The sequence below is a fragment of the Gobio gobio genome (genome assembly GCF_949357685.1).
Source record: "Gobio gobio genome assembly, chromosome: 1".
In the NCBI taxonomy this organism is placed as follows: Eukaryota; Metazoa; Chordata; class Actinopteri; order Cypriniformes; family Gobionidae; genus Gobio; species Gobio gobio.
In genome coordinates, this window is record NC_137097.1 from 18,705,741 (window position 1) to 18,724,886 (window position 19,146).

The following is a 19,146-nucleotide window of genomic DNA, read 5'->3' on the forward strand; positions in this document are numbered from 1 at the left end:
AACGTTAGAATCTTTGTTCTGGGAACGTTCTGGGAACCAGAAACGAACGCTCTGGGAACCAAAAATTGTTAGTTGGGACGAAGGGAAGGAAGTTGTGCTAGACGATGCGTGAGCATAGTTTATAATAGTTTTACCTCATATCTTATTTTTATAATCCTTGGAAGCGAAAATAAGATTAATATCACAGCCCTAAAGTGTAAGCAGACTACATTTTTGTTTAGTTCTCTGGCCATCGTCAATCTCTCTCTCTTTGAGTGAATGTCGTGATGTACTGATCATGTGAAGCGCCGCTGTGAATACATTGTAGGGGAAACACTGGCACTGCAATTGATGTTGATCCAAGAGCACCATAATCACATCGTGATCTCGTAGTCATCAATGTAGTTTTACTTGGTCATACTGTAATCACTCCCCAGTGAGCATCCTAAAGGAGTGAGATTAAAAAATGGATTCCCGATAATAATAAATACAAATGGGATAACATGCCCCTGTAGAAATGTAAAGACAGTCTTTTAGGATTTGAACCACCTGGTGTTCCAGAGTGACTGTCCAATAGCAAGACATTATCCCAAATGGGTTCTCTCAAAGATTAATATTGCACTGGATGAACTTAAAGTCTAAGCTTTACTGACCTTAAATATCCAAGAACATTTCGTGACCAGGGCTGTAATTTCACCCAGTCATGCTGCAGAAACAATCAGTGTAGTTTCATTCAATCGTACAGAACGGTAGGTTCTTCGGGGAGTCATATTTCAGAATGGGCTTCTTGGCATCCGGAGCTGTTCTGTATGAGAATGGAGGCAGGCCACGGGCTGGATGACTCATGGTCATTGATGAAGAGCTCAGCATTCAGTTCCTGTGCAGGGACCACAGGAAGTACATCTGCCGTGCATGGATGCTCTCTCTCCCAATTAGCCTTTTGCTGGAAACGGCCACTGTCCAATCACACATCATAGCAACCGTTACTATGTGAGCAGATCGGACAAACATTGCTCAGCATCATTACTAACATTAGGCTACATACTAAGCGCCAGGGCCGTGCAGAGAGTTCGTCAGGGGCAGGGGCTCAAATGTAAAAAAGGGGCAATATGTAAATATATATATATATATATATATATATATATATATATATATATATATATATATATATATATATATATATATATATATATATATATATATATATATATGTAAATATTTATATATATATAATATATAATAATATTTATACATAACATATATATATATATATATGTTTATATATCCTTATGCTCATCAAGCCTACATTTATTTAATCAAAAATACAGAAAAAAAACCAGTAGCCTAATATTGTGAAATATTATTACATTGTGTTCTTTTTAACTTTTTATTAATAAAAGAATCTTGAAAATAGTATCACAGTTTCCATCATTGACATTAAATCCTCATATTAGAATGATTTCTGAAAGATCATGTGACACTGAAGAGTGGAGTAATGATGCTGAAAATCCCGCTGTGATCACAGGAATAAATTATATTTTAAATTATTTTAAAATAGAAAACCATTATTTTAATATATTTCGCAATATTGCAGTTTTTTATCAAATAAATGCAGGCTTGATGAACATAAGAGACTTATTTCATAATGCTGCATAATATTCAAAAATAGTATAATAAAGTCCTTTCACGTAACCATTTCGCCAGTCTACACTTCACATAGCCTAATAGGCCTGTAGGTGCCGGTGGCACTTGGGTTTTGTTAACTTTGATAGTTTCATGAAATAGTAAATTATGTATCAATATAGGCTACATAAATACAAGTGAAATTAACACTACTTACCATTAATGCGACTTTTGATGCTGTGGTTTTGTGCAGGAATTTGTTTGTTGTCTGTTAAAATCCATTTTGTCAGTGATGCAATTTATAAAATGAGCCAAACCGCAGGAAATTGTTCCACAAACGTTAGTTTGTCTGTCCATGTAATTTTCAACCGATTTATGAATAAGAACAGAAAATTACCGCTTCACATCGCCCAATGGAATTTGAACTTGCTTTGCCAGATCACGATTGGTTGGTGTATATACATGACAAACGGGCATTGGTGAATTGTGTAATACTTTAAAATATATAGCTAATATATAGCTTTGTAATTAAATCAACACATTAGCTCTGATTATGGATGAAAAAAAAATATTGGTTTACTTTTTTCCCGCGAGGCCACACACTCTCTGAAAGGACCATATTTGGCTCGAGAGCCGCTTCCGAACAGTGGAAAATCAGCTGTCAATCAAAACGCACGCGACCCATAGCAACGCGTTACGGCAACGCCTCAACAGAAATTGTCCGACTTTTGAGCCGTCCGTTACTATTGTATGGATTTTCATGTTATAATAATCACATTTATTTAGTTTTATTGACCACGATATTATCATCGATCAGGCACGTGCAGAGGGGGGGGGGGGCTTTGGGTGCTCGAGCCCCTGCCCTTTTTCAAAATGAATCAAAAGTGCCCCTCTCAGACAAATATCAATGATAATATCGTGGTCAATAAAACGAAATAAATGTAATTATTATAACATGACAATGTAAACAATGGTAACGAACGGCTCAAAAGTCGGACAATTTCTGTTGAGGCGTTGCCGTAACGCGTTGCTATGGGTCGCGTGCGTTTTGATTGACAGCTGATTTTCCTCTGTTCGGAAGCGGCTCTCGAGCCAAATATGGTCCTTTCAGAGAGTGTGTGGCCTTACGGGAAAAAAGTAAACCAATATTTTTTTTTCATCCATAATCAGAGCTAATGTGTTGATTTAATTACAAAGCTATATATTAGCTATATATTTTAAAGTATTACACAATTCACCAATGCCCGTTTGTCATGTATATACACCAACCAATCGTGATCTGGCAAAGCAAGTTCAAATTCCATTGGGCGATGTGAAGCGGTACTTTTCTGTTCTTATTCAGAAATCGGTTGAAAATGACACGGACAGACGAACTAACGTTTGTGGAACGATTTCCTGCGGTTTGTCTCATTTTATAAATTGCATCACTGACAAAATGGATTTTAACAAACAAATCCCTGCACAAAACCATTGATGAGCCTTGATGAGCATAAGGATATATATATATATATATATATATATATATATATATATATATATATATATATATATATATATATATATATATTTACATATTGCCCCTTTTTTACATTTGAGCCCCTGCCCCTGAAGAACTCTCTGCACGGCCCTGTCATTGATATTTGTCTGAGAGGGGCACTTTTGATTCATTTTGAAAAAGGGCAGGGGCTCGAGCACCCAAAGCCCCTCTGCACGTGCCTGCTAAGCGCATACATATTTCAGATGATTAAGGAAAGATGCCATAATCACAGATGTATAAATATTAACAGAAGTAATTAAAGACTGTGGGTAATGTTACTTAACCAATTTGAAGCAGTTGTCGAACTTTTTTTATATATATATATAATGTTAGGCTATATAACTTACAAGAAACAGAGAAATATCGACACGTCCTCTCCAGCAGCTTGAATGTTCCCTGTTGCAATGGCACCTCTCAACGGACACCAGGACTTACACAGTTTTATAAAAGCTATTTATTATTTGTTGTAAAGTGTAAGAATCACCCCAGAAATTGAAGCCTAGGACAAACGCTGTCAAGATGAGATGCTGTAGCCAGGCTATGTCTGTGTAATTATTCCAACATCATATGTTCATAACATCATATGTTCATAATAATAAAAAGTTTAATACCTCAGAAAAATTAACTTTCCTCTCTTGTCAACATTAGCCTGGTGTGAGCGCGGCACACACTCTTCAGTGGTGTAGGCGAGCGCTGTATATCAGTCACAGAAAGACGTGCACTCACAGTAATCGGATCAGGTCGTTTATATGGTGGAATTTTTCATTTGATCAGTTCATGAAAAGGTTTATTCCACCCCTCTCAAACCGATTACAATTTCATTCGGTTTGGGCATTTTTATTCCGATTGAGGTGTTTATATGGAGCACAGTAATTTTAAACCCATTACAGTGCTCCATGTAAACGCACCTACTGACTCCAAGCAAGATGGTGAAGCGGTGAGCATTAGCCTCGATATTAGTCGTGTCTCCTTCATTGCGTATTTTTATATTTTGAATATATCCCTCCACTGCATACTGTAACCCCTTTTGCCTCGATCTGGAGGTATTGCTCCAAAAAAGGTCACTGACACGCACGGGAGTCGAATTGATAATTGTACATTATTGATAAACCATATTTTGTATATCACACATGTAATTTTTTTTAAACAATTCTGCAATTAATTTTATATATATATATATATATATATATATATATATATATATATATATATATATATATATATATATATATATATATATATATTACACTCAATAGTTACTCAGTCACAGCCATGATCGTGAAACATATTGGTATTATTCAGTACTGTTTGTGTACACATATATATATATTAGTAGGCGTGTAACAGTATACAGAAGTTACGGTTCGGTATGTACCTTGGTTTTGGGGTCATGGTTTCATACAAGTTCGGTCCAGCCCAGATTCCTGATTGCTGTTTCAAAATGATTTTCCTTGGCAAAGAAATTACACCTTTATCCAAATTTACTGATTTAGGGTGACAAGTTAAAAAATAGTTGTGAATTATTACCTATATTTTTCAGAAAAAAACTAATTATTGTACAGTGTTTAATAAATAAATGAAACAAGACAGTATTGCTTTTCACTGTGCAATGATATCATCAAAAATGTATATTTATTACATCTTATAGAGAGTAAGACAGATGGTAGAAGTTAAAATGGATTCAGGTCTTCGGGGAGTGACAGTCTCAGAGACAGTGGATGTCTGAGAATCAGTAGCTGTGTCATATCCAGTGGCAGTTGAGAGGCAATGACAGTCTCCAATTCAGTGGAAGTCTCTGATTCAGTGACAGTTTCCAATTCAGTGGCGGTCTCTGATTCAGTGGCAGTCTCTAATGCAGTGAAAGTCTCCGATGCAGTGTCAGTCTGAGAGTCAGTGTCAATCTGAGAGGCGGTGTCGGTCTGAGAGTCAGTGTCAGTCTGAGAGTCAGTGTCAATCTGAGAGTCAGTGTCAGTCTGAGAGTCAGTGTCAGTCTGAGTGTCAGTGTCAGTCTGAGAGGCAGTGTCGGTCTCAGAGGCAGTCTCGGTCTGAGAGTCAGTGTCAGTCTGATTGTCAGTGTCAGTCTGAGAGTCAGTGTCAGTCTGATTGTCAGTGTCAGTCTGAGAGTCAGTGTCAGTCTGATTGTCAGTGTCAGTCTGAGAGTCAGTGTCGGTCTCAGAGGCAGTCTCAGTCTGAGAGTCAGTCTCAGTCTGAGAGTCAGTGTCAATCTGAGAGTCAGTGTCAGTCTGAGAGGCAGTGTCAGTCTGAGAGTCAGTCTCAGTCTGAGAGTCAGTGTCAGTCTGAGTGTCAGTGTCAATCTGAGAGGCAGTGTCGGTCTCAGAGGCAGTCTCAGTCTGAGAGTCAGTGTCAGTCTGAGAGTCAGTGTCAGTCTGAGAGGCAGTGTCAGTCTGAGAGTCAGTCTCAGTCTGAGAGTCAGTGTCAGTCTGAGTGTCAGTGTCAATCTGAGAGGCAGTGTCGGTCTCAGAGGCAGTCTCAGTCTGAGAGTCAGTGTCAGTCTGAGAGTCAGTGTCAATCTGAGAGTCAGTGTCAGTCTGAGAGTCAGTGTCAGTCTGAGAGTCAGTGTCGTCAACCAGAGAGGCAGCGTCGTCAATCAGAGAGGCAGCGTCATCAATCTGAGAGGCAGCGTGGTCAACCAGAGAGGCAGCGTCGTCAACCTGAGACACAGCTTCGTCAACCTGAGAGGCAGCGTCATCAACCAGAGAGGCAGCGTCGTCAACCAAAGAGGCAGCGTCGTCAACCTGAGAGGCAGCGTCGTCAACCTGAGAGGCAGCGTCATCAACCAGAGAGGCAGCGTCGTCAACCAAAGAGGCAGCGTCGTCAACCTGAGAGGCAGCGTCGTCAACCTGAGAGGCAGCTTCATCAACCATATAGCCAGCAACGACAACCAGTGAGGCGGCAGTTTTAACCCGAGAGCGGGCATCTTCAATCAGAGAGGTGGCAGTTCCAACCAGAGGGGCGGCAGCCTCATACTGAGAGGCAGCAGCGTCAAATAGAGAGGCAGCGTCACCCTGAGAGGCAGCGTCAACCAGAGAGCGGGCATCTTCAATCTGAGAGGCAGCATCGTCAACCAGAGAGGCGGCATCGTCAACCAGAAGGGCAGCAGCGTAAAATAGAGAGGCAGTGTCAGCCTGAGAGGCCGTGTCAACCAGAGAGCAGGCAGCTTCAACCAGAGAGGTAGCGTCGTCAACCAGAGAGTGGGCAGTGTAAAATAGAGAGAAAGCGTCACCCTGAGCAGCAGCTTCAACAAGAGAGTGGGCAGCTTCAGCCAGAGAGGCGGCAGCTTTAACCAGAGAGGTGGCGTTGTCAACCAGAGAGGCGGCATCGTCAACTTGAGAGGCAGCATCGTCAACTTGAGAGGCAGCATTGTCAACCTGAGAGGCAGCATCAATCTCGGAGGCAGCGTCGTCAACCAGAGAGGCAGCGTCATCAACCTGAGAGGCAGCGTCGTCAACCTGAGAGGCAGCGTCGTCAACCAGAGAGGCAGCATCAATCTCGGAGGCAGCATCGTCAACCAGAGAGGCAGCGTCGTCAACCTGAGAGGCAGCATCAATCTCGGAGGCAGCGTCGTCAACCAGAGAAGCAGCGTCGTCAACCATAGAGGCAGCATCAATCTCGGAGGGAGTGTCGTCAACCTGAGAGGCAGCATCAATCTCGGAGGCAGCGTCATCAACCAGAGAGGCAGTGTCGTCAACCTGAGAGGCAGCGTCGTCAACCAGAGAGGCAGCGTCATCAACCAGAGAAACAGCAGCTTCATCCTGAGAGGCAGCATCAATCTCGGAGGCAGCGTCGTCAACCAGAGAGGCAGCGTCGTCAACCTGAGAGGCAGCATCAATCTCGGAGGCAGCTTCGTCAACCAGAGAGGCAGCGTCGTCAACCTGAGAGGCAGCATCAATCTCGGAGGCAGCGTCGTCAACCATAGAGGCAGCATCAATCTCGGAGGCAGCGTCGTCAACCTGAGAGACAGCATCAATCTCGGAGGCAGCTTCGTCAACCAGAGAGGCAGCGTCGTCAACCTGAGAGGCAGCGTCGTCAACCAGAGAGGCAGCGTCGTCAACCTGAGAGGCAGCGTCGTCAACCAGAGAGGCAGCGTCGTCAACCAGAGAGGCAGCGTCGTCAACCAGAGAGGCAGCATCAATCTCGGAGGCAGCGTCGTCAACCTGAGAGGCAGCATCAATCGCGGAGGCAGTGTCGTCAACCTGAGCGGCAGCATCAATCTCGGAGGCAGCGTCGTCAACCATAGAGGCAGCATCAATCGCGGAGGAAGTGTCGTCAACCTGAGCGGCAGCATCAATCTCGGAGGCAGCGTCGTCAACCTGAGAGGCAGCGTCAACCAGAGAGGCAGCGTCAACCAGAGAGGCAGCGTCATCAACCAGAGAAACAGCAGCTTCATCCTGAGAGGCAGCATCAATCTCGGAGGCAGTGTCGTCAACCAGAGAGGCAGCATCAATCTCGGAGGCAGCGTCGTCAACCAGAGAGGCAGCATCAATCTCGGAGGCAGCGTCGTCAACCAGAGAGACAGCATCAATCTCGGAGGCAGCGTCGTCAACCTGAGAGGCAGCGTCGTCAACCAGAGAGGCAGCGTCGTCAACCAGAGAAGCAGCGTCGTCAACCTGAGAGGCAGCGTCGTCAACCAGAGAGGCAGCGTCGTCAACCAAAGAGGCAGCGTCGTCAACCTGAGAGGCAGCGTCGTCAACCTGAGAGGTAGCGTCGTCAACCAGAGAGGCAGCGTCGTCAACCAAAGAGGCAGCCTCGTCAACCTGAGAGGCAGCGTCGTCAACCTGAGAGGCAGCGTCGTCAACCAGAGAGGCAGCGTCGTCAACCTGAGAGGCAGCGTCGTCAACCAGAGAGGCAGCGTCGTCAACCAGAGAGGCAGTGTCGTCAACCAGAGAGACAGCGTCGTCAACCAGAGAGGCAGCTTCGTCAACCAGAGAGACAGCTTCATCCTGAGAAGCAGCATCAATCTTGGAGGCAGTGTCGTCAACCTGAGAGGCAGCTTCAACCAGAGAGACAGCAGCTTCATCCTGAGAGGCAGCATCAATCTCGGAGGCAGCGTCGTCAACCTGAGGGCCAGCGTCAATCCGAAAGTCAGTGGTAGGCTCAGACTCTGTAGCAAAAGAAGAAAGCAGAAACTATTATACTTTTAAATGTACTTAATTTTTATCAGTATAATGGTTACTGTGATGATTAAAGATCATATTTTTTTGATTGCACTACTGTGAAAAAGTAATTTAGCTATCTTTAAATCCTTAGTAAATTTGCTGTAAAGGCTGTAACTCCAGTCCAGCAGGTGGTGCTGATACCAGTGCAACTGCATTTGATATTAATTGCATTTGCGATAATATCGCGATATGATAAAGCACGATTTCCTAACCGCAAAGGCTGCGATTACAGTCGGGTCACGTGAAATGCGAGAGTAAAGTCTGCAGAAGAAGAAGTAACTTGGCACGCTACACATATCATATGCCTGGCCTAAAAGGGAAAAAAAAACTGTTTGTGTTTGATCTATCTAATATTGTGTTGTTCATACTATAGGCTACTATCATCTCTCCAATGATTCTGGATCGATTCTGAGCTTAGATTTTAACTGCAGGTGTGTGCGGTGACGCTGCATGTGTTTTAGAAACACCCGTTTTCTGATTGGTTCCATTATCTCTCTCTTTCTCTCTCTCTCTCTCACACACTCACACGAACCATAAAATAATATTTCATAATGTTCCGAAAGGTTGACGGCGCGAATTGCAATGACATTCGCAGGCTTCTTTGCACAAGTTATGCGCTGAGAGAAAATTTGCTTGATGTCACGCTTACAGTGTGTGTTCTCGCCCGCCGGTATTTTCCTTACAAATGCTCAACGAAGGCTTCATTCGTGTCGTTAGGAATGCAGTGTGCTTGTATATTAAAAATAAGAAACTCGCTGACAGAAGGCTTTCCATTTCAAATGCTCACGCGGCGCTTTGTGAAGAGTGCTCGCGAGCACGCGTGTGTGTCTTAATGAATTAAACAGACAGGGCAAAAACATCTTATATTTCAAAAGAGATCTGTGCATTAGTGTGAATGCAGGTCTCCCGCTGTCTATGATGATGTCATCATTAATAATCAAGCTGAGAAAGAGAAAAATCACCCACAGTTCAGACACTCTTAAATACTGAAAGCACTCTTTGTTCATTGCTTGTAATATGTTTTTTTGTTCCTCTTTCTGATTTACTAGCTTATGTTTTGCAGCTATATTAGTTTATATATTTAAAATGATTAACATGCAATTGTTTTAATTAAAATGTTATAATGTGTAGTTATTTTAAAAAGCTTATAATTACATATATCATAATAAAAAACATTTTAAGTTTTTAATAAATTAATAATATTAATAATTAATAAGGAAAAAGTTCAAGAATTGTTTTGGAATCGGATCGTGACTCCCAGAATCGGAATCGGATCGTGAGGTACCAATTAAAGATTTCCACCATTACTATATAATGATGTATTGTTGAATAATACAGAAGATAAAGAGTTTAAAAAATAATCGCATATTAAATCGCAATCGCAATATTGGTTAAAAAAAAATCGCAATTAGATTTTTTTCCAAAATCGTTCAGCCCTAATATCATATATATGAATGATAAATATATAAATTCCGCCCAGACGGAAATCAATCGCGGGGTTCATCGCCTCCTAGCGGGACCGGGCAGTGTCGAGCTTTGTGTTTGTCATGCCATTCTTAATGCAAATGTTATCTTATTTAATGGTAAGATTTTCCAAAATATTAGTAATTTGCTCGCTTCTGTTATATTGTCGGTGCCACAGCCTAAGTGGTAACGTTACGCATAATAAAGCTGCGCACGTGCGAAATTTAAACAATTAAAATATAAATTATGTACAATATTAATATCAGAATATAATAATAAAAAGTACTGTACAATAATTGATTGTTATACTGGAAAACATTATATTGAAAAGTGTTTCTAATATTCTGTCCGTATTCATGTATGTAAATGGAGTGGTCAAGATATTAGAAACACCTCGTCAACCTCGTACTATAATATAATGCAGTCCTGAGTTCTGCACCACTGCACACTAGGGTAAACGTAGGCTACCTATTAAGCTCAAGTAACGTTACCCATTAAGCACACTATTATCTTAGAGTTCAGATTATAAAAATAAATAAATAATAATCATCCTACTTGATGTCTTAACCAATTGATGTGTTTTTTTGTTGTTTTTTTAACTGTATATATCCTGTAATGTCAAGCTGATCAGACCATTGCACACTGATATATGTGTATTCATGTGTTCACACTGATATATGTGTATTCATGTGTTCACACTGATATATGTGTATTCATGTGTTCACACTGATATATGTGTATTCATGTGTTCACACTGATATATGTGTATTCATGTGTTCACACTGTCTACAGATGAAGTGTATCACCTCTCAAAGCTGGGCTCGCCCTGAACAAAGCATCGTCCTCCTCATCAAGAATGGCTTCAAGACCTAGAGCAGCAAATACAACAAAACTTTTCAATTGTGCACACATCAAAGCACATTTGATGGAGATCATTTACTGCATAAATAAAAATTTACTTGATTTACTTGAATACATGGACAGATGGAACAATGACAATGTGCTTACCTTGATGTTTTGCAGAATGCCACTCCAGTTGTCTCTTCGTCGTCTTCTTGGTCATTTGTTCTTGTTTGGTGCCTTCCGACTGCATTATATTAGGTGGATGTTTGTTCACCTTGCTGAAGAAGTAGCGCATCAGCACCAGACTGATAGTGAACAGCATGGCTTACTGTTTAAGAGCCAGCTCAATCTTCTGGACAACAGTTGAAGTTTAGTTTTGTAGACAATCTTGCAAATTGAATATATCGACTGAAATCAACCGAGCAGAGTGAAACTTGTAGAGTGAATATTATTGTAACGCAGAACGAATCTTGAAATCAAGCAAACGGACTGTAGTATTGGGTAAAGCAGTAGCGAGTAATGCGGACACGAGCAGAGCGAGTGTTATAGAGATACTGAACATTCTAATGTTCTGAGCTGTGATGTCACAGTGATGCATTCTGGACATTCTATGAAGCTGAGCTGCAGCCCACATTCTGTAACTCAGAGTTAAAGCAGAGACTTCTGGCCCATCTAGGCCTTCGTTTCTAACCAGGGACGTCGTTAGGCCTATTTTAGGGGGGCTGAAGCTACCCTAAAATGTTCCTAAGCCCCCCTAAATGATAATAAGAACAACAATAACAATTTGATTTATCAATAACCGTATCCTCCTCATTCATATTTAGATGCAACAAATTATATATATCCAGCTACAAAAAAATAGCCGAAAAGTAGGTATTTGGACAGAAGTACAAAGAGTCCTTGTGCTATTAAGATGATCGCGTCTCGATGTCAATGTCTTTCATAGAGCAAATAACGTTCCGCTGCATCTCCTTTCCCTGAGTCTCTCATTCACGCGCGCCCCACACCCACACACACACACACGCAGGCACGCACGCACACGCACACACACACAGCCCGTGCTCACCGCCGTCTTCTTGAGAACGAGTGTTCGACGTTGAAAGCAAGTTCGCGAAAGGTTGGCATCTCGTGAACACCTTTACACGATCACACATTAAAAAGTGGTATAAAATATTTTTAATTCAGAATATAATTTTGTCAGTGAGTTAATGTCGACCCGAGAAGCGATTGCTATTTTAGAAAGTTAACTAGTCGCAAGTTTGAGGTAAAATGCACTTGGGTTGTCGTCTTGTCGATGTCAAAACACTATAGCCTAAGCTGTGATTCAAATATTAAACAATGTTATCGCATTAGGCTATTGTATAAGGTAAATTTAGTATAGGGTGTGAAAACTGAGCAGCTGTGTTATTTGTATAGGTTTAGCTCAATTTTAGGTTTAGCGGTATATTTGTATTTTAGGGTTGAAAAAAATGGGTTGAATACATGCGGTTCTGTGTAATTAAATAGCATTCTGTGGACAACTTATCTTATATAGAGAGGAATTAGATATAGTATGCTAGTACCTTTTCATACATTTACATGAGCAGACAGACAATATAAGTCATTGCTTATAGTAACTCATCAGGAGCAAAATCTGACCTAAGTAAATTCCCCAATCAGCTTTGATGTGTCTAAAAGCTAACATTACAGTAACTTTTCTTTAACAGAGTAGAAATGGAAGAAGAGGATATGTCTGTCACGTTTTACTTCTTAAAATCTTGGTTTCTTGACTGGTTGTTGACGTCAGTGTAGCTCTAGATATGAGTGCAAAGATTTAGCAAACGCAAGTTACAAATACCCTGGGGGCTAAGCCCCCCCTGTATTCCAATCCTAGTGACGTCCCTGTTTCTAACTATATTCTAAGTTCAATTAACTCTTGATTTAGCACAATGTTTCATCTAGATGAATAATCACATATACTATAATCATTATGTATGTTTGACTACTGGTTTTTGAATTTGAGATACAGTTAATGTTGTAAACTTCTAAATCCTGTTTATATTTCAACTTAATGCTGACTAGTGATAACTGAATGTGGCTGTAGTAAAGCTCACAACCAATAATTAGCAAAACAAGTAATTTTATTTTATTTATTTGCTGTCATTTGTAGTTATTCTTTAGAGTAAAGTTTTTTTGTTTTAGCAAGATTAACAAATTAGGCATATGACTTTTTTTTATTGTCATGTTGACCTTTTGATATTTATTTGTACTTTACAAGATGTCTACTCAAGGAACAAGTGCCTGCGATCCAGTCACATACGCTCACCCTGTAGGTCCAGAAGACTCCAGTGCTGCTGTACAAGCCTCTGCTCCCGCAGCCAGTGTCCTTCAGCTGTCTGTACCAACATTGAAAAGATTTTGCTACAAGATTAAAGGTAATTCCCTGAATGTTGTTTTTGCTTACTTATTACAATATTTAACATATTAATATTAATTGCATTTTTGGCTTCCGATGTTGAAAGTGAATTTAAAAAAATTAAGTTTTTAAGTTTTTAATAACAATAAAAAACTTTTATTGTTATTAAAATTATTAATTAAATAATTAATTAATTAAACATAAATTATTATGTTGTACATTTTTTTTTTTTACATTTTAGAAGGATTTGTATACTTTTTCAAAGGATCTGTACACAAATCTGCCAATGTTGAATAATGTTCGGTGCAACATTTGTAGATGTAGTTATGTTTTGTAGATGTTTATTTATATGTTACTTATTGTCAGTCATCACTTGTGGAGTAAATCTACAAAATTGTATTAACTACAACACTGCATCAGTATAACTTTTACTCTCTATAGTTCAGGACCATATGTACACTGAACAGTGTTAATTTAAGACTGAGGTATTTGCATTGCACCATTAAACAGCATTTTAATAATGAATTAAAATTAATTGGAAGATTTTCTTGGTCTTTTAACTATGAACACACAATAAGAAATGTGATATGCAACACATGTGAATTCCATTGTGGTCTTGCTGGCATCATACCAGCATTCAAAGGCCAACATATGCTGGTCTACCAGAACATACGCTTCCCATGACCAGCAAACCAGCAAGCAGCATCCCATTCTGGTCCAGGCATAAATATAATAAAATATACATTATGCTGATGAACAGGACTGTGGGGTTTTTCAGCAGGGAAGATCTATTTCTCTATTTCACTCATCACATATATATATATATGCCTTCTATCTTCTATTCATACATGCATGCATATACAAGCATTGTGTATGTTTGAAGCCTCAGTCCTTTTCAAATAGTAATATAATAGTTTTTGCTCTTACCAATAGACTTTCCAGTGCATTTAAACCAAGAACACTTTCCAGTTTTAATGGGAATGAGAATAACAAAAACATAAAACATAAAAAATAACAAAGTAACACTGAATTTATTTTATTTGTCTTCTATTTGAGTTTCTGAGAAGGATCAGGCAGCTATGGGATAAATAAAATACTGCCTTCACGTGCTATAGAAAATGTTGTACTTCCCACTTCTGAAGTCATAATTATGAGCTCATTGCATTCAAGTTTTGACTTGAGAGGGCGTTCACGTCCAGTTTTTTAACTAGGAAACTAGTATTTACAATAATTCCGATAGCACATTAATTAAGATGCGCTGGCAGCCTTGCTCTGGCTGGTATGTACTTTTTACATTGATTTCACAGGGACCAGAATGTTTTTTTTGTTTTGTTTTTTTGTCTAAGCTTTGCATGGAGAGTTTTCAAGTTAAGAAGCTGTAAATCAATCATTATTTTCTTTATCTTCTAATATTCCGCTACTGAATTGCAGTTTTACTTGCATAATAAATGCATCAATAAATGTCACAAATATAATTTACTTCAAATTTATTTTGTTTTTCAGTGGAGCAAAGTGGAAGGACACATGGGAGCCTTATGAACTTTTTCACGCAGACTGATTTGAATAAATAGAAGGTTTTTTTTCCTTCAAAATCTCACTGCAGTTTTCAAACACTTCTCGTCATTTCAAAACATTGTTGTATATCTGCCTGCTATGTGCGCTCATATTTGTCTTGACCCCCTCCTCTTGTTAACCCTTGTGCATTCAAAAAAAAAGTTACGCATAGACGCAAAATGGACAAAAATGTCCATGCCCAAAAACTGTCATAGAAATATGATTTATTAAAAAATTTTCCACTTTCAATGATGTCATTTTTTTAACCAGCATCTGTTTTATCCATAGATACCAAACATTCATTCATTTTAAGAACTTTAACCCTTTAAATGCTGGTTTGTTTACATAATGCCATATGTGTTTTTTTATTAAAAATTAAAAATAGTTTATTTTCATAAACTAAAAGCTAAGCAGATTTTTTTTCTTTGCTTATTAGATTCTTGGGTGGGTCAATGAAGAACAACAACATTAATTTTGAGACATTTCTATTTTTTATGTAGTGTCAGATTTTAAAAAAAAAAACCTAACACTTAGGTCCATAATGGACAAAAATGTCCAGTTCCAAAAACTGTCATAGAAATATGATTTATTAACATTTTTTTCCACTTTCACTGATGTCATTTTTTTAACCAGCATCTGTTCTATCCATAGATACCAAACATTCATTCATTTTAAGAACTTTAACCCTTTAAAAGCTGGTTTGTTTACATAATGCCATAGGTGTTTTTTTATGAAAAAAATAAAAATAGTTTATTTTCATAAACTAAATGCAAAGCAGAATTTTTTTTCTTTGCTCATTAGATTCTTGGGTGGGTCAATGAAGAACAACAACGTTCATTTTGAGCCATTTTTATTTTTTATGTAGTGTCAGATTTTTTTTTTTTTTAAAACTAACACTTAGGTCCATAATGGACAAAAATGTCCATGCCAAAAAACTGTCATAGAAATATTATATATTAATATTTTTTTCCACTTTTACTGACTCTTTTTTTTTATCAGCACCTCTTCTATTCATAATTACCAAACATTCATTAATTTTCAGAATTGTAAAGCTTTACAAATTGGTTTCTTTACATAACGCCACTGTTGTGTTCTATAAAAATAATTATTACAATAATTTTCCATATACTAAATGCTAAACAATTTTTTTTTTGTCTTTGATTATTAGATTCTTGGGTATGTCAGTGAAGAACAACAACATTAATTTTGAGGCATTTTAATATATATTAAAAAATATATTAATATTTCTTTCCACTTTCACTGACTGTTTTTTTTATCAGCATCTCTTCTATTCATAATTACCAAACATTCATTCATTTTCAAAATTGTAATGCTTTAAAATCATTAAAATTATTATTTCTTTACATAATGCCGCTGTTCTTTTCAATAAAAATATAATAAATAAGATAATAAATATAATAATAGAATAGTATCCATCTTTGCTCCAGAAATAAAACAAATACAAGATCACTTTGAACAAAATCAAGATTTATCAAGAAACCGCTGTGTGTGTCTTTGTGAAAGCAAAGAGGGAGGACAGTAGTGCTCTTTGCCTTGTATCCAGCAGCTGTGGGGGAAGCTCTGGCTTGTTCTTCCGAATTGTACCAACTAGGGCCATCTTCCTCTTTAGAAGTTCTTCAGCTAGTGTATAAGAAGTGAAAAAGTTGTCGCAGGTTACAGTGTTTCCCTGGAGCCCCTCCGTCATGTCCAGGACAACTCTTTTTCCCTGGTTCACCTCCGCAGGACTTCCAGGAGACTTCCCTGTGTATATTTGCATTTTCCATGCATAGGATGTTTTGACGTCACAAGTGACCCAAACCTTTATGCCATACTTGGCTGGCTTGCTAGGGATGTACTGGCGAAATCCACATCGGCCTCTGAAAGGGACCAGCTGCTCATCCACACAGACATCTTGGCCTGGGTTGAACAGCATAGGAAGGTGATCTGTCCACTTCTCCCAGATAGTCCGAAATGCAGCCAGCTTGTCGACCCTGTGACGTGGAGGTCGTGTCAGCTTGTCATCAAACCTCAGGGTGGAGCTCAGGAGCATGAATTTACGGTGGGACATGGTGGCTCGGAAAATGTCCCTACCACTTTCCACATCCCACATGCTCAGTGTTGATTCATTTCTGGACCTGTATACTCCAGCCAGAATTAGCAAGCCGATGTATGCCTGGATGTCAGTGGAATCGAAGTCAGTCCAGTTTTTCACAGAACGCCTCCCTTGTAAATTGGTATTTTCCAGAAGCAGCTGAATGATGTCTTCGGTGATGAAGAGGTCAAAGCAGGACTGGACAGTTGTGATGCGAGCAATGGCATAGCATGTGGGACCCGGGGTCATACCCTTGGCAGGACAGTAGCGCAGCGTCTCAGCATGAGTGGAAGACCAACCAATCTGGCCATTTTTTGAATTCCACTGAGATTGTGCTGTATCCTCCATGTGCTCTCTTTCAGTGCTTTCATCAGAAGAACAAGAGCTATCAGAGGGGTCAGACTCCAGCTCAAACTCAACGTCATCCTCTGAACTCAACTCCTCATCCTCTGAACTCAACTCTTCATCCTCTGAGCTAAACTCTTCATCCTCTGAGCTCAACTCCTCATCCTCTGAACTCAACTCCTCATCCTCTGAGCTAAACTCTTCATCCTCTGAGCTCAACTCTTCATCCTCTGAGCTCAACTCTTCATCCTCTGAGCTCAACTCTTCATCCTCTGAGCTCAACTCTTCATCCTCTGAACTCAACTCTTCATCCTCTGAGCTCAACTCTTCATCCTCTGAGCTCAAAACTTCATCCTCTGAGCTCAACTCTTCATCCTCTGAGCTCAACTCCTCATCCTCTGAGCTCAACTCTTCATCCTCTGAACTCAACTCTTCATCCTCTGAGCTCAACTCTTCATCCTCTGAACTCAACTCCTCATCCTCTGAGCTCAACTCTTCATCCTCTGAGCTCAACTCTTCATCCTCTGAGCTCAACTCCTCATCCTCTGAGCTCAACTCTTCATCCTCTGAGCTCAAAACTTCATCCTCTGAACTCAACTCTTCATCCTCTGAGCTCAACTCTTCATCCTCTGAGCTCAAAACTTCATCCTCTGAGCTCAACTCTTCATCCTCTGAACTCAACTCTTCATCCTCTGAACTCAACTCTTCATCCTCTGAGCTCAACTCTTCATCCTCTGAGCTCAAAACTTCATCCTCTGAGCTCAACTCTTCATCCTCTGAGCTCAAAACTTCATCCTCTGAGCTCAACTCTTCATCCTCTGAACTCAACTCTTCATCCTCTGAGCTCAACTCTTCATCCTCTGAGCTCAAAACTTCATCCTCTGAGCTCAACTCTTCATCCTCTGAGCTCAAAACTTCATCCTCTGAGCTCAACTCTTCATCCTCAGCTTCAGTGGGCAACACTAGCTTCAGAGCTTCTCTTCATCTTGCAAACGATGAAATGATCAACCCCCCAAGCACCACATATTTATAGGTTTGTAAGTGAGAAAACCTGTGTAAACTCAAACTTTGTATAAAACCTACCAGACTAAACAATCAGCATTGTGTTGTGGTGAAAACTAAAACAATGTGTTTAGGGGCTTCTGAACTTCTACTTCAAATTCAAGCGTACCTTTTATCTCTGTACAAAAACAATAACAATTGAAAAAGTGCAATCAAGGGTTAAGATGCGTGTTTGGGTGAAAAAGAAAAACCTCACAGCTCATTAACCTTCTTTGACCTTTTTCATAGTTTTCACATGGCCCTATGACCCTGCCGTGGGTGTGACACATACATGGAGTGGGATTTTTGATTGCTAGTACAATATAATTTCTTTCAAACTAATAACACACATTAAATTTTCAGTAAACACATGCAAACTACCCTCTGACATCCTTACCAATATACCCACACAATTATAGCTGCATTATTTTTCCAATTGACTCTATAATAGACTATAATATGCATAAGTAGAAAATACAAATAAAGCAAGTATTTCTTTTATATGCCAAATTTGAAAATATGGCACAATCTAGTAAAAAATTGTAAAAATGTAAAATTTGAAGCCTTGCCAATAGAATGAATGCCTATTTGCAAATATTGTATCATTTTATAGTCAAATGGCCCAGGGTTAAAAAATTCCAGTTTTAATGGGTTTCAATGTGGACATTTTTGTCCACAAGGTGCTGAGTGTGAGTATTTTTTGTATGGAGGGTAAAATTGATTTTTTGAAGGAAATGAGGATAAAATATTAAAATTCCAATAAAAATAAACACCTGAGCCAAAATTCATGTAGTTGGCATTAACAAAGGCACACTTTTAACAAAAAACAAAACTGAAATGGACAAAAATGTCCATAAGGTTGCACAAGGGTTAATAAATTTAATTTACATATACAAACATTTTATTGTAATATATATATATATATATATATATATATATATATATATATATATATAATTTTATTTTTATTTGTTTTACACATTTGTAGACTCAAATTAACTTTATTTGTTGGCGATTCACATTTTTAATATTGTCAAACCACACTGTATGTGTTTCAATTCGGACACATGTATCAACCTTGCTTTATTAACTCATA